This window comes from Mytilus galloprovincialis, chromosome 13 (assembly GCF_965363235.1).
Source record: "Mytilus galloprovincialis chromosome 13, xbMytGall1.hap1.1, whole genome shotgun sequence".
Taxonomy (NCBI): Eukaryota; Metazoa; Mollusca; class Bivalvia; order Mytilida; family Mytilidae; genus Mytilus; species Mytilus galloprovincialis.
Window position 1 is genome coordinate 10,513,700 of NC_134850.1, and position 23,804 is coordinate 10,537,503.

General features: G+C 33.7%; 2 long non-coding RNA genes across 2 annotated transcripts in view; one reads left to right on the top strand and one right to left on the bottom strand.

Moving 5' to 3' along the window:
• The window catches only part of LOC143057048 (uncharacterized), a 30,160-nt gene extending 9,882 nt beyond the window's left edge, over window positions 1-20,278 (bottom strand). Inside the window, exon 1 of the long non-coding RNA XR_012972615.1 lies at window positions 20,205-20,278. This is a non-coding gene — a long non-coding RNA (uncharacterized LOC143057048). The remainder of the gene's footprint in view (window positions 1-20,204) is intronic.
• On the top strand, window positions 349-22,306 carry LOC143057047 (uncharacterized). Its single transcript, XR_012972614.1, has 3 exons — window positions 349-419; window positions 936-1,095; window positions 21,629-22,306. It is a non-coding gene; the product is annotated as an uncharacterized LOC143057047 (long non-coding RNA).
• The last annotated feature ends 1,498 nt before the right edge of the window (window positions 22,307-23,804 follow it).

Consider the following 23,804-nt stretch of genomic DNA (forward strand, 5'->3'; position numbering starts at 1 on the left):
ATTTGGTTTTGTGTTGCTGGGTTACTATCTTATTGACATTTATCCAACATGTGTTTAAAATAAGAAAAGTCTAACAGACTATAATGAATAGCATGAACGACGTTCACATGACCTTATCTAATATTTAAAAACAAAAACATAGTCTCATCATCTCCTGCTAATTATTTCAATATGTTATGCTTTTAAATCTTTTATTTTCAATTTATTCCTCTTTTTTTCTTTCTTGTAAACATGTGTTATACTACATAAAACATGCCTATTCACGTATATGTAGATAAAATAACCCTAAATAAAAGATGTTAATTCTTTCTGTTTCCGTTTTCCGTTTCCGTTTCGTTTTCCGTTTCCGCCGTTTAGCAACACCCCCTTTTTTCACCCTCCTTGGCAGCCGTCTGGGATCATAATGAATCAGCTACAAAGTAACAAAACTTTTACAACACTGCATGAAGAATATTCATGCAATGTTTTATTTCGCTCCATTTAGTGGCTCTCTAGAAGAAGTTCATAATATATAAAGTTAATGGACAACAGACAAGGGTCTGCATGTGATGAAAAAAGCTCACTTGACTTGGGTTAAAAAAAAATGTATTTTGACCCTAGGCTTGTGTTCTATTTTAGCCATGTTGCTGGCCATTTTAGTAGGAAGGCTAGGTCGGATGTCACATTTATTATGAACACATGTACAATTTCAACTAGAAACACCAATGATGCAGGATTCTGGTCAAGTCTGTTTATAAGGGTTTATATATATAGACTTAACAAATACAGACCAAATAAATCTGTATGCAACATACAGTTTCATTAGTTTCGGTACTTATACATCTTCAGATTTTCAATTTGGCTTTGAGTGTTCCTGATGATTAAACTAAATCCAGACAAGCGCGCTTTAAACGCATAGAATTATTAAAGTATTGTTTTCAATTATTTTATACTAGCTGAAGTATCCAGGTTGTCCAGAAAAACAAAACTTTATGCAAAAAGCTCATAATGTTGCCAACTGCACTCACTTCGGCATATGTCCTGCACTCTGCAAGAGGAGACACAAATTTCCTGAATTTGATTCATTACACAAATATTCAGCTGTACAATGTACAGGTATGTAGAACAAATCAAAGTATATATACTTACGTAATGTAATTAATCAGCCCTTAATAGAGTCAAATAATGATTTTGGTTATTACATAAGCCTCATCTCATCTTTTCTGATAAAAATGAACAAAAAACAAATATGTAACACATTAACAAACAATAACTGAATTACAGGCTCCTGACTGGGACAGACACATACAATTATGTAACAGAAATGGCCTATTATTTTCTCAATTGGAAAACTGAAATCATTTCTGTTTTCATATTTGTAGTTTTGTTTTAGACCAACTTTCAGCAGATGTAAGTCATTAGATAAGAGGCAGTCTACTTGAGTGTGCCTGTTGCATTATAGTACTATTATCCTCTATCTCTAGTGTGATAGGATAGATGGGTTCAACCTATTCAACAAATTCTGAATTATTTAGGGAGAGAATGATGGTACTTGCAAAAAATACTTTGTTATAAATTACAAGTATATGTAACAAAATCCACGGCATTATTAAACAGAACAGTCTTTTGCAATAAAAATAACACTTGAAATCTGTATAAAATGTTACATTTGAAAAAGAAATGAATTACATGTAGGTTAGGATTTCACTCAATGCATCCTCAGCATGAATCCACTCCTTCACTCAATGTTCTAGTACATGTTCATGCCCTTAAATTTGTATGGTTTGATTTTAACAAATCCTGTGCTAAAGTTTGTTTAATTAGTTCATTATTTTGTCTCCAGTTTTTTTTTTTTCTCCTGATGAACAACAACAACAACAACAATTTTTATTTGTCAATCAAGACGCCCCGAGGAGCAGTACAATTACAGTTTAAATTAAAGTGTACAAATAATTGTGTTGATTTTTTTCATTGAGATGTGAACATATACATTGTATACATGTATATTTATATGTAATATTTTTTTACAAATTAATTCGGTGTTATATTGTTTAGCAAATTTTAAGACAAAAAAAACACGTTTTCACTGTGAAATAAGATATTCCCTCAAAATGGCTCTCAACAAAATAAATGTTTAACCAAATAAACAAATAAAAGCTATGTCAATTCTGCTGCTCATTGGGTTCATTACATGTAGTTAAATATATTTTGTCATGTTGCAATATTTTTTTGGGAAAATATATAAGTTCTACATGTATATGAAATATATATACTAAAAGATGATTTAATACATAATAAGGTTGACATATATATATAATCACTTGCTTGATTATATCATAAGTATCTGAAACTAATCAGATGTCAGTATTTTATATGTGGTTAAACGTAACAGTTGTGAATGCATCTTCAGCTATTTGTCAAACCAATTGAACTCTATATTTATCATATTCTAATGTATTCCCACTGATGTTAGTTGTAGATGCAATAAATCCAATCATTTTGACATATGCACCTAGTTAACATTCAAAGGTTTGTACACATGAAACATGATAGCAATTATTAAAAGAAATTCTCTTGGCCTTGTCAGCTTAATTCTTTAACAGGAAGTTGCAACTTTTTATACTAATGTACCAGAAGATGCTAAAAATTAAACTATTTAAACTTTTGTGAACAAAGACCAAAATTGACCAGCAATTAAATTCCCTGTATAATTATCACAAGACCACCAACAGTCAGGGGTACAACTTGTACAAGTTATTTTATTTACTTGAAGATGTAAAAAAATATGCATATATATAAGTAAATAAATAATGTTTGAATAATCTCCCCTTTATTTTCTCAAAAATTTACTTGTATTTATCATGTTTACAGTAAATTTTTCTTACAAGCCCACAAAAGTCATCAAGTTTTGAGATGTAAATTCATGCCTATAATGATTTTTCCCAGGTTTGCTCAACTTTTTTATTAGAGTCTCATTAATTCAACAAAGAAATTGATTGTGCAAAGATCTTAAGTATTTGTGCAAGAGGCCTTCAAAAATTGCTCCTTGGGGGCTTGTAAATGAGCAGTGTTCTGAAGACAACAGACAACTGGGATTTTCGTTGTCCATGGAATTACACTTAAATGATTAGTAATTATAAAGACATCTACAAAGGGCAGATAATTTAAAATTCTATTAGAGCAATAATCATAAATTCAATAAAAGAAGATCGGATGACTTTGTTACTTCTACAAGTAAAAAAAATCTGATTGTCTAAGGGACATAACTCAGCCAATATTTGTTTTACATAATACAAGTAAATAAAATTCACTTGTATAAGTATATCCTACAAATTTACTTATATAAGTAAATAATATTACTTTTTCAAGTAATTAAAAATAACTTCTACAAGTAGTACCCCTGACTGACCAATGACCAATAAAATAAGACCTAATCACAAGTAGATTACAAAGAATCACCTACGTCAATAAATTATCTGCAAGAGATATTTAGAATTAGTACATACTGTATAATACAATCAATGCATCCAGTGTAAATGGAAGGCAGAAAATTCACTCTTCCACAAAATATCTAAATATCTAATTGATAAACAAAATATATGAAAAGGGTGGGGTACTTGATGTCTCAGTTGCATGCTCAAGCTCAACCCTACCAAAATAATTTAGGGGTACAACCCCCTCTCCCCTTTCCCCCCACCACCTTCAATCTTCAATCAATTAATGACTGCTTGTAGACTGAAAATAAAATAAATTCAAAATGATCTGTCAAATTACTTAAAAATAAATGTTCTTTTTTAGTAGACTATAGGTTTTTAAACCATATTTTATTAAAAAAAAAAACAAACATGACATATTTAATTCATCTCCCTAAAATCGGATATGTGCCTAATATCAAAATGATAACATTTGCTGATTCAGCATCATTCATTTAAACCACAAATATGTGAATCAGTTAATCTTTCAAATTTTCTGACCTAAATAGCATCCAGAATTTACATTTAAACATACCAGTTTTTATCTTAATTGACATAGGAAGTTAAAAATCTTGTTTTTTCATTTAGGTACTTGATGTATATTTAACCTTTCATAAAATTTCAATCAATGAAGGAAATACATATATATGCATGCATGCATCCATATTGATGCAATCAAAAGTGGCTCAACAAAAATGAGGAAAAAATTATTTAAAAATTTTCCTTCAGATACTTTCTTTTGATTGTAAGAAGCTTTTATCCAAGTTTGGTCAAAATCAAGGAATGAGAAAGGTTTATGAATCTAATAAATGCTTTAAAAACTTTAACTGCAGACTGTATGTAATGTTAACTGGAAGAAAAAATATCAGAGTCCATTTATAAGTAATATATACATGTATGTTTATAGTTATCAAAAGTACCAGGATTATAATTTTATACGCCAGACGCGCGTTTCGTCTACATAAGACTCATCAGTGACGCTCAGATCAAAATAGGAAATATTTTTTTACAAATAAGTTTAAGAAAGTTATTAAAATTTGAAAAATTCTAACCAGAGTGATCAATGCATTATAAGTGGCAGAAAAATTTAGTCCATTTATGTGTAAAATATGAATAACAGGGACATGTAGTTGGAACCCCCCCCCCCCTTTTTTAAATGGCTGGATCCACCCCTGTACCTTTATCTTTTTTTACTTTGTGCAATGCTGAATAAAATAAATTGATTGGCGTTTCTCGTATTAGTTTGCCTGACCGATGATATAAAGTATATAATAAACTGTTATCACGGAAATATGCCTCACTTTTTTGTAATTAGGGTAATGCAAATGTTGAAATTAAAATATAAACACTTGTAAGTTTTGAAAATATTCAAAGTCAATGAAACATGACTGAAAGTACATGGCTAAACAATCTCCATCGTAATAATATGTGCTTATGCTAATACAAATGTATACCAAATACAATTGACTTATCATAATTATAGTTCCCTTTAAACAGACGTCCTAAACAAACTAATACATGTAAACTAAGCAAAATTTCAAAGTCAAATGACCAAATCTGAGGGGGCGTGGTCAAATAGTCGTCATGGTTATGAGATATGCCAATGCTTATCCATAAACCAACCTAATCAAAACTATAAACTAAGATAAATACTTAGCAAAAGTTTCAAAGTCCATAGACAGTGACCAGTGATGTTATTGGCTCAAATTACAGGAGAATAAAGGCTTTTTCCCCTGGAGTAGAATCCCAATTTTTAAAAAAATGGCTTAAAATTATTCCCAAAAAGACAACTTTTTTCTCAAACAGTGCAGTCTCAGTAGTAATTGTGCATGAATACAAACTGAAAAACTCATTTAAAAATTTTTCATGCCTAAAATGACTTGTATGCAGATTTGAGGGTCTATTTATGTATTATCACCATGATCACTATTAACTAGAGGCTCTCAAGAGCCCGTATCGCTCACCTGACTCTACTTGGGTTTTTGAAATCATATAAAAAAAAGATAAAATTTGGCTACAAAGTTACAAAACTTGGTCAGCATCTCATAAGAAACATTATTGCTATGTTTGATTTCTTTCCATTCAGTGGTTCTATGTTAAACTAAACCCCTGCTGGCGGCCATCTTGGATGATTGATTGGCTACAAAGTAACAACACTTGGTCATCATCTCATAAGAAACATTATTGCTATGTTTGATTTCATTCCATTCAGTGGTTCTCTAAAAGAAATTTAAATGTATTTCCCATAGGGTCCTATGTTAAACTAAGTCCCCCCACTTGTGGCCATCTTGGATGTTTGATGGATGACAAAGTAACAACACTTGGTCAGCAACGCATTGGGAACATTCATGCTATGTTTTGTTTCATTCCATTCAATGGTTCACTAAAAGAAGTCATTTGTATGTACTTCCCATAGGGTCCTTTGTTAAACTAAGTCCCCTGCTGGCAGCCATCTTGGATGATAGATCGGCTACAAAGTAACAACACTTGGTCAGCAACTCATAAGGAATATTCATGCCATGTTTGGTTTCATTCGATTCAGTGGTTCTCTAAAAGAAGTCATTTGTATGCATTTCCCAAAGGGTCCTATGTTAAACTAAGTCCCCCGCTAACGGCAATCTTGGATGATGGATCAGCTACAAAGTAACAACACTTGGTCAGCGCCTCATAAGGAATATTCATGCCATGTTTGGTTTCATTCCATTCATTGGTTCTCTTATAGAAGTCATTTGTATGCATTTCCTGTTAGGGTCCTATGTTAAACTAAGTCCCCCACTGCAGCCATCTTGGATAATGGATCAGCTACAAAGTAACAAGACTTGGTCAGCACCTCATAAGGAATATTCATCCCATGTTTAGTTTCATTCCATTCATTGGTTCTAAAATAGAAGTCATTTGTATGCATTTCCCACAGGGTCCTATGTTAAACCAAGTCCCCCACTGGCGGCCATCTTGAATGATGGATTGGCTACAAAGTAACAATACTTGGTCAGCACTTCATAAGGAACATTCATGCCATGTTTGGTTTCATTCCATTTAGTGGTTCTCTAAAAGAAGTCATTTGTATGCATTTCCCATAGGGTCCTATGTTAAACTAAGTCCACCTCTGGCGGCCATCTTGAATGATGGATCAGCTACAAAGTAACAACACTTAAGCTTGGTCAGCACCTCATAAGGAACATTCATGCCATGCTTGGTTTCATTTCATTCAACAGTTCTCTAAAAGAAGTCATTTGTATGCATTTCTCATAGGGTCCTATGTTAACTGCAGCCATCTTGGATAATGGATCAGCTACAAAGTAACAAGACTTGCTCAGCACCTCATAAGGAATATTCATCCCATGTTTAGTTTCATTCCATTCATTGGTTCTAAAATAGAAGTCATTTGTATACATTGGGCCATTCCAGTTAATATCTGATAAAGGGGGATGGATGGTCCTTTCTGATGGGTGTAAAATTTATACATCTTAGGGGTGAAATTTTGGGTTTTTTCATCTGACAGGTACACTTATACGCAAAAATTTCTGAGGGTCTTGCAGTAGTAAATAATTAAAAATAATTATATCTTAGGGGTTACAAAAATACATATATCAGATCTTAGGGGTGCTTTTGGAATGTAGACAGTTTCGTATCATGCATTATCTGGTATTGTATTTAAAATTCTGATGGGTACAATCCTTGCAGTAAAAAATTCTGATAGGTCAATTTTTCCCATGAAAGCCCATCCACCCAATATGAACAGAAACTCTACATCTGATAGGTCTTAATTTATAGATCTGATAGGTAGTTTTTCATGATGTTTTTTTCTGATAGGTATGAAAAAAATCTCCTCATCCATCCCCACCTGTCAGAAATTAACTGGAATGGCCCATTTCCCACAGGGTCCTACAAATGGATGTTAAACTAAGTCCCCCACTGGCGGCCATCTTGAATGATGGATTGGCTACAAAGTAACAACACTTGGTCAGCACCTCATAAGGAATATTCATGCCATGTTTGGTTTCATTCCATTCATTGGTTTTCTTATAGAAGTCATTTGTATGCATTTCCCATTAGGGTCCTATGTTAAACTAAGTCCCCCACTGCAGCCATCTTGGATAATGGATCAGCTACAAAGTAACAAGACTTGGTCAGCACCTCATAAGGAATATTCATCCCATGTTTAGTTTCATTCCATTCATTGGTTCTAAAATAGAAGTCATTTGTATACATTTCCCACAGGGTCCTACAATTGGATGTTAAACTAAGTCCCCCACTGGCGGCCATCTTGAATGATGGATTGGCTACAAAGTAACAATACTTGGTCAGCACCTCATAAGGAACATTCATGCCATGATTGGTTTCATTTCATTCAACAGTTCTCTAAAAGAAGTCATTTGTATGCATATCTCATAGGGTCCTATGTTAAACTAAGTCCCCTGCTGGCGGCCATCTTGGATGATGGATCGGCTACAAAGTAACAACACTTGGTCAGCGCCTCATAAAGAACATTCATGCCATGTTTGGTTTCATTCCATTCAGTGGTTCTCTAGAAGAAGTTCAAAATGTAAAATGTTAACGACGATGACGACGGACGACGGATGACGGACGCCAAGTGATGAGAAAAGCTCACTTTGCCCTTCGGGCCAGGTGAGCTAATAAAAAGGGGTCTTATTTCAAATGAGGGTTTTTCTCTTGAAAGGGGGTCTGCAAATTGAAGTCCCAGTCGAATTCATGGTTATTATAAACTTCCCAATTTGACAAAATGGCATATTTTCCAAATAAAAAAGGTAAGAGGTAGTTGATTGTGGCCAAGTTTGCTTTAATTGGCACAGTAGTTTCAGAGAAGATTTTTCTAAAAGATTACTAAGATTTACGAAAAATGGTTAAAAATTGATTATAAAGTGCAATTACTCCTAAAGGGGTCAACTGACCATTTTGGTCATGTTGACTTATTTGTAAATCTTACTTTGCTGAACATTATTGCTGTTTACAGTTTATCTCTATCTATAATAATATTCAAGATAATAACCCAAAACAGCAAATTTTCCTTAAAATTACCAATGCAGAGGCAGCAACCTAACAATGGGTTGTCCAATTCATCTGAAAATTTCTTGACAGATAGATGTTGACCTGATAAACAATTTTACCCCATGTCAGATTTGCTCTAAATGCTTTGGTTTTTGAGTTATTAGCCAAAAACTGCATTTTACCCCTATGTTCTATTTTTAGCCATGGCAGCCATCTTGGTTGGTTCGCCGGGTCACCGGACACATTTTTTAAACAAGATACCCCAATGATGATTGTGGCCAAGTTTGGTTAAAATTGGCCCAGTAGTTTTAGAGGAGAAGATTTTTGTAAAAGTTAACGATGACGGACGCCAAGTGATGAGAAAAGCTCACTTTGGGCCAGGTGAGCAAAAAATATGTGTGTTCTAATTTCCTTACCTACCTAATATTTTAAGTTTGTTTGTTAACTTTTACAAAAATCTTCTCTGAAACTACTGAACGATACTTGGTCACAATCATCAATAGGAGGATCAGGCATCAAACAGTCATTTCAGCAACCGTTAGCGTTAAATTTGTTAAAAATTTAACATGATTTGTCAAAATATACTTATCATGATTCGTCATAAGTCTCAAATGATTATCGTTATTGTCATTTTTGGAAAAAAAATAACGTGCTTCGCCTAAATCAGTTCTTTCTTCTAAAAGAAAATGTACATTTTATCATCATATTCCAAAAAAATTACCGTTTTCATCGTTTGGCAAGAATTTTTACCATTATTTGTCATGAAGGTACCCCCATTACAACGTTAACCCTACAATAGGTATCTAGTTAAAAAAATGTGTCTGATGACCCTGTTTGCCAACCAACATGGCTGACATAGCTCAAAATAGAACAAAGGGGTAGAATGCAGCTTTTGGCTTATATGTCTGAAACTAAAGCATTAAGAGCAAATCTGACAAGTGGCAAAACATATGGCCTGCAACAAAGTTGTTGGGCCATACAGTTTTACCCTTGTCCCCCAGCTGATTTTTGGTAATATAAGTGAGTTAACCATGATGAGTTACAAATTATGTTTAAGCTTTGTTCTGCTCTCCTAATTTTTGCAGAAATTAATGGCAGATATACAGACTTTTCTTTCCCCACCAAGTAGAGGGGGCATTAAGTACTATTGTCAGTGTGTCTGTACCTTTGTTTATCCTTATAGATTGGTTCCTCTAATATTAGATTGCCTGACCAAATGTTATGAAACTTGTACACAATGCTCAATACCTCAAAACACAGACCAACTTTGAATTTTGGTGGTGTCACATACAAATTTGGGTTGCTTAACTATGCAAATAGACAAGAAGTATTAATTAAATGAAACCACCCCCTCAGTCAGGGTCTATTGATGTTTATCAGGTCAAGATCTATCTGCCTGGAATTTTCAGATGAATCCGATAACCAGTTGTTAGGTTGCTGCCCCTGAATTGGTAATTTTAAGAAATTTTACTGTTTTTTTTTACTATCTTGAATATTATTATAGATAGAGTAGGATATACTGTAAACAGCAATAATGTACAGCAAAGTAAGACCTAAAAATAAGTCAACACAACCAAAATGGTCAATTGACCCCCTAAGGAGTTATTGCCCTTTATAGTAAATTTTAAACAATTTTCATAAAATTTGTAAATTTTCACTACATTTTCCACTGAAACTACTGGGCCAAGTTCATTATAAATAGAGATAATTGTAAGCAGCAAGAATTTTTTGTAAAGTAAGATCTACAAACACATCACTATCACCAAAACACAATTTTGTCATGAATCAATCTGTGTCCTTTGTTTAATATTCACATAGACCAAGGTGAGCTACAACAACAACAACAACAACAACAATACTTTATTTAAAGAGGGTTACACAGTTAGCTATATAACTAATCTTCCCTGAGGCCCTCATCATGAGAAATCAAACAAAATGCAAACATATATATTGCATACATTAGTATAAAAAGTCAAGTATGATAATAATGTTCAATACAACTTGATAAATGTGATGAAAAAAATAAACATGATGACATGATCAGTTTTTTATATTATTGAGACAGCTAGGTTGATTTCAATAAATAATCTGTTATTTTGTATTTGAAAGAATTAACATTTGTAATATTTGTTAACGGTATTGGTAAATTATTCCATAAGAATGGTCCAGAATACATAAAGATTTTTTGAACAATTCTGTTTTTGGTTTAGGGAGTATGAGGTTTCTTTTAACAGCATTTCTCAAGGGGTATGGATTTCTGTCTGAAACATAATGAAACTTGTTAGTAAGATATGATGGGGCATCACATTTACTGCACTTAAATGTCATCACTAACTTATGATATTTTATTCTCTGTTAAACTGTCATCCAGTTTAAGTGTTTGAATAAGGGTGCAGAAGGAGCGAATGGGTCTGTTTCTAGTATTAATCTAGCAGCCCTCTTTTGTAATTTTAATATCCTTTTTAAACCCTCACTGCTACAACTACTCCACACTATACAACAATAATCAATTAGTGGCAAGATATAACCATTATAGAATAATTTTCTGCAGTCTAGATTTAGAATTTTTTTAATCTTTAATAGTAGATATAGTCTAGATGATATTTTTGAGCAGATCACATCAATTTGGTTTTTCCATGTGAGGGAAGGGTCAATTTTAATGCCTAAAAGACTTTCGCATGTGGAAGATTGTATCACTTGATTGTTAATAGTTAAACAACTCTCATGTAATGTGGCATTGCTCTTTGTTTCGTTCTAATAATCATATATTTTGTTTTATTCTTATTGATGAACATATTGTTATCATTGCACCATTCCTCTACACCATGTAAATCTTCTTGTACCTTTGACTGTAGAGTTTGATAACAATTACCAGAAAGATGTAAAGTTGAATCATCGGTATATAAATCAGTGCAACAATTTTTCATATAAATAGGAAGATCGTTTATGTACAATATAAACAGAAGGGGGCCTAATATGGAGCCTTGGGGGACACCATACTTGATAAAAAGTTTTTCAGAATGAGCATTACCAATTTGTACTTGTTGAGATCTTTCATTCAAATATGATTTAAAAAAAGAAACAGCAGTATTATCAAATCCATAAATTTCAAGTTTTTTACAGAGAATATCATGATCTACTACATCAAAAGCTTTCTTAATTAAAATCCAATAGAACTGCTAAGTTGATATCACCATCATTCATATCCTGTATCCATTTATCTATGATATTGACAAGGGCAGTTTGGCAAGAGTGTTCTTGTCGAAACCCAGACTGTGCTGGGTGTAAAAGATCTAATCTTTTTAATTTAGGTAGTCATACAAATGTTTTGAAACATGCTTTTCTAAAAGTTTTGATAAAACGGGAAGTACAGATTGAGAAATTGGTCAATAATTTGTTGCCATGAATTTTTCTCTTTAGAGCATCTAGTTTGTATTTGCCCTTGGTATGCAAAAAAAACACCAAATTACAAAACTTTAATTTACCCACTGAACAACTACAATGTATGAAAATGAGGTAAAGATTAGACGACTCCTGCCAGTTGGATGTGCACACCCTGCATTATTTCCATACACTAAATTTAGTTGATCTGCTACCTATAGTATCTGCAATATTGACTTTTTTTTATCTCGAAAAACTTTACATTATTCACTCTTCCATGAGATGAGGTTGACATCTAGTAATTATAACTGTTTGACAGCCATGAGGACCTTACAAAATATTCAAATACTAAATTTAATTATAGTAATGCTCATAACAAGCATGTGCTGTTCATTTTCAATTTCGCCACTTTTACAGATTTCACAAATTCTTTGATCTCTTGGTACTTTTAAATATCTTCCTCTTTCAATGGCAAGGTTATGAGCACTAACTCTTAATTTACATAATGATGATCGATCTGATCTATTTTTTTAAAGCATCAACATAACCTGCCCGTTCACTCATTTTGTAAACACTTTGGAAAAATGTTAATTTTGGAGATGCTGAAATATTTGCATGTTGTTCCTGAAAACCCTGGTCAATTAGTCTTTGTTTTATAAAACCAAACAGGGGTTTAATAGTAAGGTTATCATTTGACAAATAAGATAAACCTAAGTTTTGAATAAAAATATTTAACCTTTTAACCCATGGGTTGCTTTTTTTTGTAGCATTATATATTTGGTGAACTAAACTTCCTTCTGAAGTGATTAAATGGTCCCAGAATTTAATGCAAGATAACATTATCTTATTTTTAAATAATGGTAGTCTTGCAAGTTCGGAACGACATGCATCATTCCAGGCCTTACAGTGTACTCCCAAGATTTCTTAAATAAATTTTATATGCAACTTTTCATAGGCATCACTGTCTTTAAATGTCGAAATAATCCCCCAGATTTCGCTACAATAAAGGAGAATAGGGGCTACTAAGGAATCAAAAAGTTTTTCCAGAAGTTTACAAGGGTTATCTAATCCTATTGTTTTCTTTATTTTAAAATATGCTTTCCTAGCTTTTTTCATAAGCGAAGTGATGGCGACATTAAAACTGCCATTATATCTAATATTAATACCCATTTTGTAACAATAAGTACTACATTTGTACTAACTGTCTCTAAGGATTTGCCATTATAATAAAATTCGTTTAGAAAAGACTTTCCGTTTGAATTAAAAACCATTACTTTTGATTTCTCTGTATTGACTTGTAATTTCCAAGAAGAACAATAATTACTTGTTATAATGTATTGAGACAATTTTGCAAACCCTCTTTGCTATCCGATAATAATACAATATCATCAGAGGTTACTCCAGTATTTGAGAGACTTTTGTATCAAAAATGTTCAAAATTACAGGAAAAAGTATATCCACATTGTGCGATAAAAATAAAATAAATCTTATACTTAATAATACACCTTATACGGCACTAAAATTATCTTCCTCTTTCGTAACAAATTGTTTAAATGCAAGAAGTAATCTATTGTAATAGATTTTCATTATACCTAATTTAATCGTTTATTCACATATATATATATGTCGTGTACAAGTTGCGATTTTGTACAGGTTATAACAGGTACAAAAATTTTGTACATGTTATAATTTGTACAATGCAAAAATACAAGTTATAACATGTACAAAAGTACCTCATACATGTTATAACATGTACAAAATATTGCTTAAAAATGGTTTTAACTTGTACAAAATTTGAAAATAAAAAATATGGTTTTATCATTACAACACATGCCATTAACCTCAATAATATTTTCATCATCTTTTTTTGTCCATTAATGTTAGTGTCCAACCTTTTTGATACAGTTAATGGGCTGATAAATATTTTTATAATTACTTAATATCTTAAAGACTTTTAAAATACACATGTAGTCAATAAACATTATTTAGTATTCTTACCTGGTATTCAAACAGAGGAAGACTTAGAAGCAATATTTGAAGCAAGTTCTGTATCCAACAATACTGATAGTGAAGACCCTTTTACAGAGACAGAACATAATACCGACACTGACAAAACAATTTCAGAGACAGATATTATTACTGACACACAAACTTAAAATGATGGTGAATTGAATGGTCATGATTCAGCAAACAACATTACAATGAACAAACAGTTGGGTTAGAAACAGAAACAGAAACAATAGTAATTGAATGAAGTGATGCTAACATGGTTGGTGAGGAAGTATCAGCAGGACATCTACTGGTTCACTTCCTCGTAAGAGTGCTCTTTCTGGTGGTGATATTTCTGCTGTTAATACAAGTGAGGGTTTGTTTGAAATTTCAAATATTGACATTAAGCATGCACGAAAGAGGTCCCTTTCCGGCCTTTGACAAAAATTCAAAAACAAGATTAATTGCTCTCTCCCAAAGTGACAACCTTATCATTCCTATTCCGTACATTGATATGGGCCCTGCCGATTAGAAAAACATAACAGGCGTGGTGATGAATGTGAATGAACATAGCGGCTTTGAAATTGGAACTAAAGACTAACAGTTTGTGTAGTTGGACAAATAAAGGGATAATTCAGTAAATTCTAGGTTCAATGTCTTGCAAATGAAACTTTTAATGTGTCTGAAGTCCAAACGAGTGATACGAGTATGAGAGAGATGGTGCCTAAGATATCATTAAGTGGATGGCAAAGTGTTGTGCATTGTCAGTGTAAGAAAGGCAGTTGTAAGTCTGGTAGGTGTAAATGTAGAAGAATGAAAGTTTTATAAGTTTTATGCAACTCAAATGTGTCACATGTCTCTGTCTTGTAGCAAAAAGTAATAAAAAAACCTTGTTTCTAAAATGTATTAAATTGAGGTATTTTATGCATGCTGTAAATAATGCACCTTCTTTTGCATTTGATTACTGTTCTTTATTATTTGATAAATTTCAATCGTGAATGTATATTCTGTTTTATTATTATTTAAAATTTTGTACAGGTTAAAACCATATTTAAGCAATATTTTGTACATGTTATAACATGTATGATGTACTTTTGTACATGTTATAACTTGTATTTTGGCATTGTACAAATTATAAAATGTACAATATTTTTGTACGTGTTATAACCTGTACAAAATTGCAACTTGTACACGACATATATATATGTGAATAAACAAAATATAACAAAGAAATGTGTGTTGTTTTAAGTAATAATCAATTATTGAAATATGGCATGACATGTGAAAAAACACACCCTTGTTTTAGTTATAAAGTCCTGTAACTCAAAAAGTTTAAATCTTATTTTCACCAAAAAGTATACTGATCGTTTGACTTTCATAAGAAACAACTATGTATATACATGATATATGTTTCATGAAAGTTGGATATGTGGTTTTCAAGTTACGGTGTGACATGTGGACGCCATACAGACAGATCCATAGACGCATGATGGACATTTGAATACTAAATTATACTTCCCGTAAAAAAATTTACAAGCCTATAAAAAGATGAAGTCATGATAATAAGACTTTTATAATCACAAATATAAAGAAGATGTGGTATAATTGCCAATGATACAAATCTCCAATAGAGACCAAATAAAAACAGTAATTAACAACTATAAGTCACCATACGACCTTCAACATTGAGCAAAGCCCATACTGCATATAGTTAGCTACATGTATATAGGCCAACTTAATTTAATTAGTAGATTTTCATCCAAATTTTTTTTTTAAATGGGGTGGGGGGGGGGGGGGGACTGCCTCACACATAATTCTTAATATCTCTTATTCATTGGCAACCATTGTTCTACATGATGTTATTGTCGCTTTAGAAACCTATTTTCATTAAACGACAAAACCATGTGAAAATGTGTAGAAATGCTCTCTTCAGCTGCACCACTACACCAAATTAATTTTGCTTTCTTGTATGAAGCAAATATGCATTGGTATGCAGCACAAGAATTATGAGTACATAATAAAATGAAACCACAAACAAGTGTTGAAAATAAAAGGGTTTGTGCTTTAAAAAAGATTCTTATGCATGATGCAAACATAGGCTAGCAACAATGTAAAACATGAACTTAACAAAAAGAAGTGTTTAATAACCCTAATTGAAGGTATTGGGACAGAGGGTGTTTGCTGTTTGTCAACAGAAAACAATAGCTGTGGGTAAAAAAATCTACATGTAGGTGTATATAAAAGTTAAACAGAAGATGTGGTTTGATTGCCAATGAGACAACTGTCCACAAGAGACCAAAATGACACAGACATTAATAACTATAGGTCACCTTACAGCCTTCAACAATGAGCAAAGCCCATACCGCAGAGTCTGTTTGCCGACTTTTTGAACTCAATATACAGTAAAAAAATCTAATAAGTTCGTGCTTGAGTCAATTTTTTTAAGTCAGTCCTTTTTGTACCAATGAGTTCCACGATTCTTGCGCTTTGGATATCATTCTGAAATTCAGTCCAAAATTCCTGACACAAATTAAGTCATTGACATTGTACAGTATCAATAAAAAAATCCCTGTTTTTCTAATCCTAAAAATTTGTGTCATACAGCAATTTGCATTCTTGGAAACAGCATATTAATCGTAAGCCGAATATGTTATGCCCTTCCCGTAATCAATCTCTATTTTCGGTAGATGATGTTGTCATCATAGATCTGTAGAATCATTTTAAATTACTCGAAGAAATACAATAATCTAGTTGAAACAGGAAGTTTTGAATGAAACGAAATTATTGATGGTTACTGGTAATGGAAATGAACAAAATCCGGAAATCATATATTTTCAAATATAAAAACTAGAAGCTCTAAAGAGCCTGTGTCGCTCACCTTGGTCTATGTGAATATTAAACAAAGGACGCAGATGGATTCATGACAAAATTGTGTTTTTGTGATGTTGATGTGTTTGTTTGTACATCTTACTTTTGCTGAACATTCTTACTGCTTACAATTATCTCTATTTATAATGAACTTGGCCCAGTTGTTTCAGAGGAGAAGATTTTTGTAAAAGATAACTAAGATTTACGAAAAATGGTTAAAAATTGACTATAAAGGGCAATAACTCCTAAAGGGGTTAACTGACCATTTCAATCATGTTGACTTATTTGTAAATCTTACTTTGCTCAACATTATTGCTGTTTACAGTTTATCTCTATCTATAATAATATTCAAGATACATGTAATAACCAAAAACAGCAAAATTTCCTTAAAGTTACCAATTCAGGGGCAGCAACCCAACAAAAGGTTGTCCGATTCATCTGAAAATTTCAGGGCAGATAGATCTTGACCTGATAATTAATTTTATTCCAATCAGATTAGCTCTAAATGCTTTGGTTTTTGAGTCATAAGCCAAAAACTGCATTTTACCCCTATGTTCTATTTTTAGCTGTGGCGGCCATCTTGGTTGGTTGGCCGGGTCACGCCACACATTCTTTAAACGATGATTGTGGACAAGTTTGGTTAAATTTGTCTCAGTAGTTTCAGAGGAGAAGATTTTTGTACAAGATAACAAAACTTCACGAAAAATTGACAAAAAAATGACTATAAAGGGCAATAACTCCTTAAGGGGGTCAACTGACCATTTTGGTCATGTTGACTTTTTTGTAGATCTTACTTTGCTGAACATTATTGCTATTTACAGTTTATCTCTATCTATAATTATATTCAAGATAATAACCAAAAACGGTGAAATTTCCTTAAAATGACCAATTTTGGGGCAGCAACCCAACAACGGGTTGTCTGATTTATCTGAAAATTTCAGGGCAGATAGATCTTGACCTGATAAACAATTTTACCCCTGTCAGATTTGCTCTAAATGCTTTGGTTTTTGAGTTATAAGCCAAAAACTGCATTTTACCCCTATGTTCTATTTTTAGCCATGGCGGCCATCTTGGTTGGTTGGCGGGGTCACGCCACACATTTTTTAAACTAGATACCCCAATGATGATTGTGGCCAAGTTTGGTTTAATTTGGCCCAGCAGTTTCAGAGGAGATTTTTGTAAAAGTTAACGACGACGGACGACGCCGGACGCCGGACGCAAAGTGATGGGAAAAGCTCACTTGGCCCTTTAGGCCAGGTGAGCTAAAAATTGGGGCGGGATGATTTCAGAGGGGCAGACGGGGATGAAAATCTATCAATTAATTTTAATCGGCCATACATGTCGCCGTATAAGAAGGCCCCAAAATCACAAAGGAGACAGCAGTTCCCTTGAAATACCTGGTCTACACTCGAAAAAAAGTGAATCCAGGTCAGTTTGCAAAAAACATGTTCGTTAGACTATTCATGTTTGTAAATTATAGCACCCTTTCACTTTCCAACCCTATATATATTACAGGCTACACATTTGCACCCAGAGATGGATTTGTGAGAAAATAATTTGGTTGCTTATATAGGGATTCACTGAAGCGTGAAGCAACCGTCCCCCTCTTAGGCAGCCAGTGGGCCCCCACTTATGAAAATTTCTGGATCAGCCACTGGCACCCAAAGTCTGTTTGCACCCTAAATGTTTACACCCTTTTTTGTTTGGTTTGAATTATTTTGTAATCAAGTTTGTTAAGTGTTATATTGCTATAAACATTTTAATTTTGTTCCCACTGTTTCCGCGAACAAACCTGTAGACTGTAGTGATACGGAGTGAACTGGATAAACACCTATATCCGCTGGACACAATGTCTACCTTGAAACTACTTATTGCTAGTAATCATTCACTAACGAGTCCCTTTTGAGCAATGAATCAGACTAGTGACAGCCATTGACAGTCAAACCTCGTCAGGTCCCGTAAAGAAGACAGCCCAGTGGCTGTGCTTGGACTTGGAGAAAGGGGTCCTAATAAAATGCTCCCAGAAAAAAAGAAAAGGCGCCCGGGGGAAAATATATTTTATTGGCTTGAGACAACTTTGTGTTGATGAAATAAGTTATGCACATTATTTTTTTTAAATTTTAGACAAGTAATTTTCAAATTCAGATAATAGATATTTGTAATAATGATTTTACACTAGTAATTTTGGGGCCCTTTATAGCTTGTTGTTCGGTGTGAGCTAAGTCTCCGTGTTGAAGGCCGTACTTTAACCTATAATGGTTTACTTTTTAAATTGTTATTTGTATGGAGAGTTGTCTCATTGGCACTCACACCACATCTTCCTATATCTATGAATGTTTCAATTTTAACAATAATATAATTTATGAATAGACTGATTATAATGGATCACAGTTTATGCAGAAGATTAATAAAATGTAAGACATCAAAGGCATGTATCAAAAATGATATCAAAATGAAAAATGTAAAAAAAAACTACTTAAAAGAGGGACGAAAGATACCAAAGGGACAGTCAAACTCATAAATCTAAAACAAACTGACAACGCCATGGCTAAAAATGAAGAAGACAAACAGAAAAACAATGGTACACACGACACAACATAGAAAACTAAAGAATAAACAACACAAACCCCACCGAAAAACTAGGGGTGATCTCAGGTGCTTCGAAAGGGTAAGCAGATCCTGCTCCACATGTGGCACCCGTCGTGTTGCTTATGTGATTACAAATCCGGTAAATAGTCTAATTCAGTAGGTCATATTCATGAAAGGGAAGGGGATTGTAGTTACGACGTAAGGAACATATGCGATATCATTTGTGAAACGGTTATTCCATAACGGTCAACCAACTCGTGATGGCGTCCGTCAGTAAAATTTACGAAGGCATGATTTCAACTTCACCATTTGGAACTCTTAAATTTCACAGACAAAAATTAATTTAATCAAAATTAAAAGAGTTACACATAATACATCAGCAAATAAAGTTAGTTAAAACAAGGGGGTAAAAGGCAGGGTTTTGGTTTAAATTTAAAAATAAGCATTAAAACCCTGATAAGCATAGCCATGGAAACAGTTTTAGATTCATAAAAAAGATATAATAAATGTATATCAGCATCTGCATAAAAAAGTGTTCACCATGACGATGGCATGCAGTTGCAAAAATAGACTTCAGGCATCATATCCACATGCATTTATATTATAAGGACAAAACAAGCAATGATTATTTATTCTTTTTAAGGAAAAATATTATTATTTTATTCTCCCGGGCGCTAATTTTCCTTCCCAGGGCGCTTTTTCCTTTCCACGGGCGCTTTTTCTATTCCCGGGCGCTCTCGGGCGCTTCCGGGCGCTTTTAAGTAGGACCGGGAGAAAGTCCCGGATTGTCCCGCCATGATCTGATATAAGATATAATGCAACAGACGGGAGACTAATTTGGACTTATAATATTCATTTGGGTTTTATTTAACAATTATTATGAACGCTTCATTAAAAAATTAAAGTAAACTTTACCGATAACTGCAAAAATGGTAATTCAGGGAATATATCCACCACCAGAACTTCAGAAAATACTTTAAAAGGGAAATAACTCTCCTGTCGACTAATAAGACGACCAACTTCCGAAGCAAGGTTGACGGATCTCCGATCTTTCCTGAAGTCAGGCCTGTGTTCCTGAGACGGTTGACCCACGGTTCGGTGCTTCCAAAACAATGTTTCTATTTAATTTGTAATTTAGATGCGTCCTTATCATAGGCGGATCCAGTGGGGGGGGGGGGGGGGGGGGGCCGGGCCCCCCTTTCCTGGGAAAAATTTGGTTGATTATATAGGGAATCATTGAAGCATGACTGGAGTGCGGCCCCCCCCCCCACTTTTAGGTCAGTCAGCGCCCCCCCCCCCCCCCTTTAGGAAAAGTTCTGGATCTGCCACTGCTTATAGCGGTATTTACACTGTTGTTCCACCTGTTCAATTCTTAGTCCTTGGTGAACCATAGAAAAATGGATTTGAACCGACCACCTGACCAAAGACTACCAAACGATCCATGAATCTCTAATGAGGAGTACCCAATTGCACGGACGGATCAAATGGGGTGGGGGTGGGGTATATAATATGATATAGGGCCGGAATCACTTGAGCATGATTTGAGCTGGACCCCTCCTATAGCTGTCAGTGAAAATTAATGTCTTGCCATGATGAATCACAACAAATGGAAGTTTTTAACGACCTTGACTGGCTGTACAGCCCTCGCACGGTCGGCTAACTAATAAATCACCGCTGAATTGCTTTTTTTTTTTTATATTGAGTCAAATTAAATTAGACCGTTGGTTTTCCCGGTTGAATGGTTTCACACTAGTAATTGTGGGGCCATTTATAGCTTGTTGTTAGGTCACGGTGAGCCAAGGCTCCGTGTTGAAGGCCGTACCTTTGACCTATTATGGTTTACTTTTATAAATTGTTAATTCGGATGGAGAGTTGTCTCATTGGTACTCATACCACATTGATAACTAAGTCTTTAAATATTTATATATAGACGGCAGTTTGACAAAAGTTATACCAATCATGCTTACTGTTAGAATAAATGAATGCTTGAAACATATTTGAATCAGTAATTAAGAGCTCATTTTGAAAGCCTTTAAGGCGACTTATTTGTAGACGTCGCGTGGTACGTTTACTGGTACATAGATTTGAATTCTCCAGAAGAAAACAAATCGTTTATAGTGGAGAAATAAAATACATTGTGTCCTGCAAAACGTAAACCCCTGAAAATACTGAACTCAATTTTGACAATGATCATTCATCACTGGTTACACTGTTTATTCAGTTTGGTTTTCTGTTTCAAAAGAAGATGAAATTATAATAAATGAAATACCTGTAAATTAAACTGTAAAGATTGAAAATAGATTTAACTCACCCTTGCATGTTTGTTTGGTTTTTTTTAGTTATCCAAACGTAGCAGCGATGATATCAATGGCGTTCGTAGAAGTGAAAATCCCTGGGAAAACCAGATACCTGTCAGCTATGATATCATATATTATATATGAGTTCTAAAAGTTCAGCGCAAGTGCCAAAATTAATTGGTTTTTTTTATTCAAGAAAACCTAGAGATATTGAAAATTATTGCAATTTATACTAATAAATGTTTTAAACTGTGAAAGCTAATGCCTATAAATAAAGTACAGATATGTTGTTATTTAACCTGGGATAGAACATTCTGTTTAAAATGTTAATTTTAGATCGGAAAACAGAAAGATAATATTCTTATCAAAAGAATTTAATATATGAAATATGTAATATGCACATTGATCTAAACAGGCGAACCAGTCTAGTATGGGGTTAGTAAGTTTCATATGGGGTTCATGACGCGTTAATGGCGACGTCATCTATTAATGTTGTTGTGTTTCATTGTTTATTTTTCAACAAAACGCCGCAGAAAAAAGTCCAGCGTCCGATAAATTCGTTATACGGTTAACTACTGACCCCCTACGGATCCATAGAGGGTGAATAAAATTCACAGGGGACCTCATAGCAGGGGACTCGGCCTCTGGCCTCACCCCCTATGGATTTTACTAACCCTCTATGGATCCGTATGGGGTCAGTAGCGAACCATATAACTTCAGGCGCGGATCCAGAGGGGGGGGGGGGGGGGCTTCCGGGGGTTGGAACCCCCCCTTTTTTTTTTACGATCAATGTATTTGAATGGGAACATGTGACTGGAACCCCTCCCCCCCCTTTCCCTGGGTTAGGACCCCCCCCTTTAAAATGGCTGGATCCGTCCCTGAACTTATAGTAAAGGAAACATAAAAATTAAATCCAAATAAATTCTTGCATCCTACAAAAAATGTTTATAAACAATAATCATTATATTTCTACGTTAATTATTTCATACCATTTTAGTATTTAGCCGGGTTTTATGAGTAATTATTATTTATTTTTTTGTATTATAATATTTATATCCATAAAACGGAAAGTAAAATAAATTTATTAAATATTTAAATTTTAAACGGTCGTGAACAAAAATACTTGTGTGTTTTCAATTCATAAAGCATGATTTTAAATCCTTGCAGCTCACAACAACCGCAAAAATAATTTACAATAATCACAATAAAATTTAATTACAACCATAATGTTGATTATTTTATACTGTTTTAGTATGGATTTAGAAGTCTTTGCTTATATTTTGTATAGTAATATATTCACATAGTGGAATGTTAGATTTTAAAAGTAGATTCATTCGATAAATAAAATGTCCATCCGTAAATACTTGACGTTCGTGTTTATTGATATTATATATATTCAAAAGAATTTGAAAAAAAAATTACTGACCGGAACGTTAGTTTATTATAAAATTTTAATTCAATTTTTGTTTGTTTGTTTTAATAGTTTAACCTTATAGCATCTACATATTTGTACTATGGTACGGTTTTGAAAATTGTATTCATTGTGTTGACCAACTATCCTACACGTCTTGATTCATTCACATTATAGATCACATTTCAAAAGCACACTATCGGTTTGCGTTCTCACAAATTCCGGATAAAATGTCAATGAATCCTGAGTCGAAACATTTAGTGTAGGCCGTTTGACATTCGAATTCAACTATTAGATTAAGATATGTGATGACGCAAATGTGCAGGCGCGGATCCAGAGGGGGGTTCCGGGGGTTGGAACCCCCCTTTTTTTGGACGATCAATGCATTTGAATGGGGACATGTAATTGGAACCCCCCCCCTTTTGTCCTGGGTTAGGAACCCCCCCCTTTTTTTTTAAATGGCTGGATCCGCCCCTGATGTGTATTCTTTTCCTGAGCTTTCTATTTACTATTTCGTGCGCTAAAATACTACTTGCATGCAATACTATTAAATTCACTCGTGAAAGCTTATTTTCGTTTTTGTTATCTAAATTCAGGACACGGCAGAAAGAGCTTTACATATGACTTTCAAGCACGATCATTACTAACGGTATTCTAACCTCGAGTTGTTTCTCTTTTGTTTCTTTTTTGAGTCACTGTCCTATTATAAACTTTGACCTTTTCGAAAAGCTAAGGATGGTCTACCCAAGGAATAGATTCCTTAACTTTGTAATGTATTTAGCCTTTTAACTTTTTTCATTCGAGCGT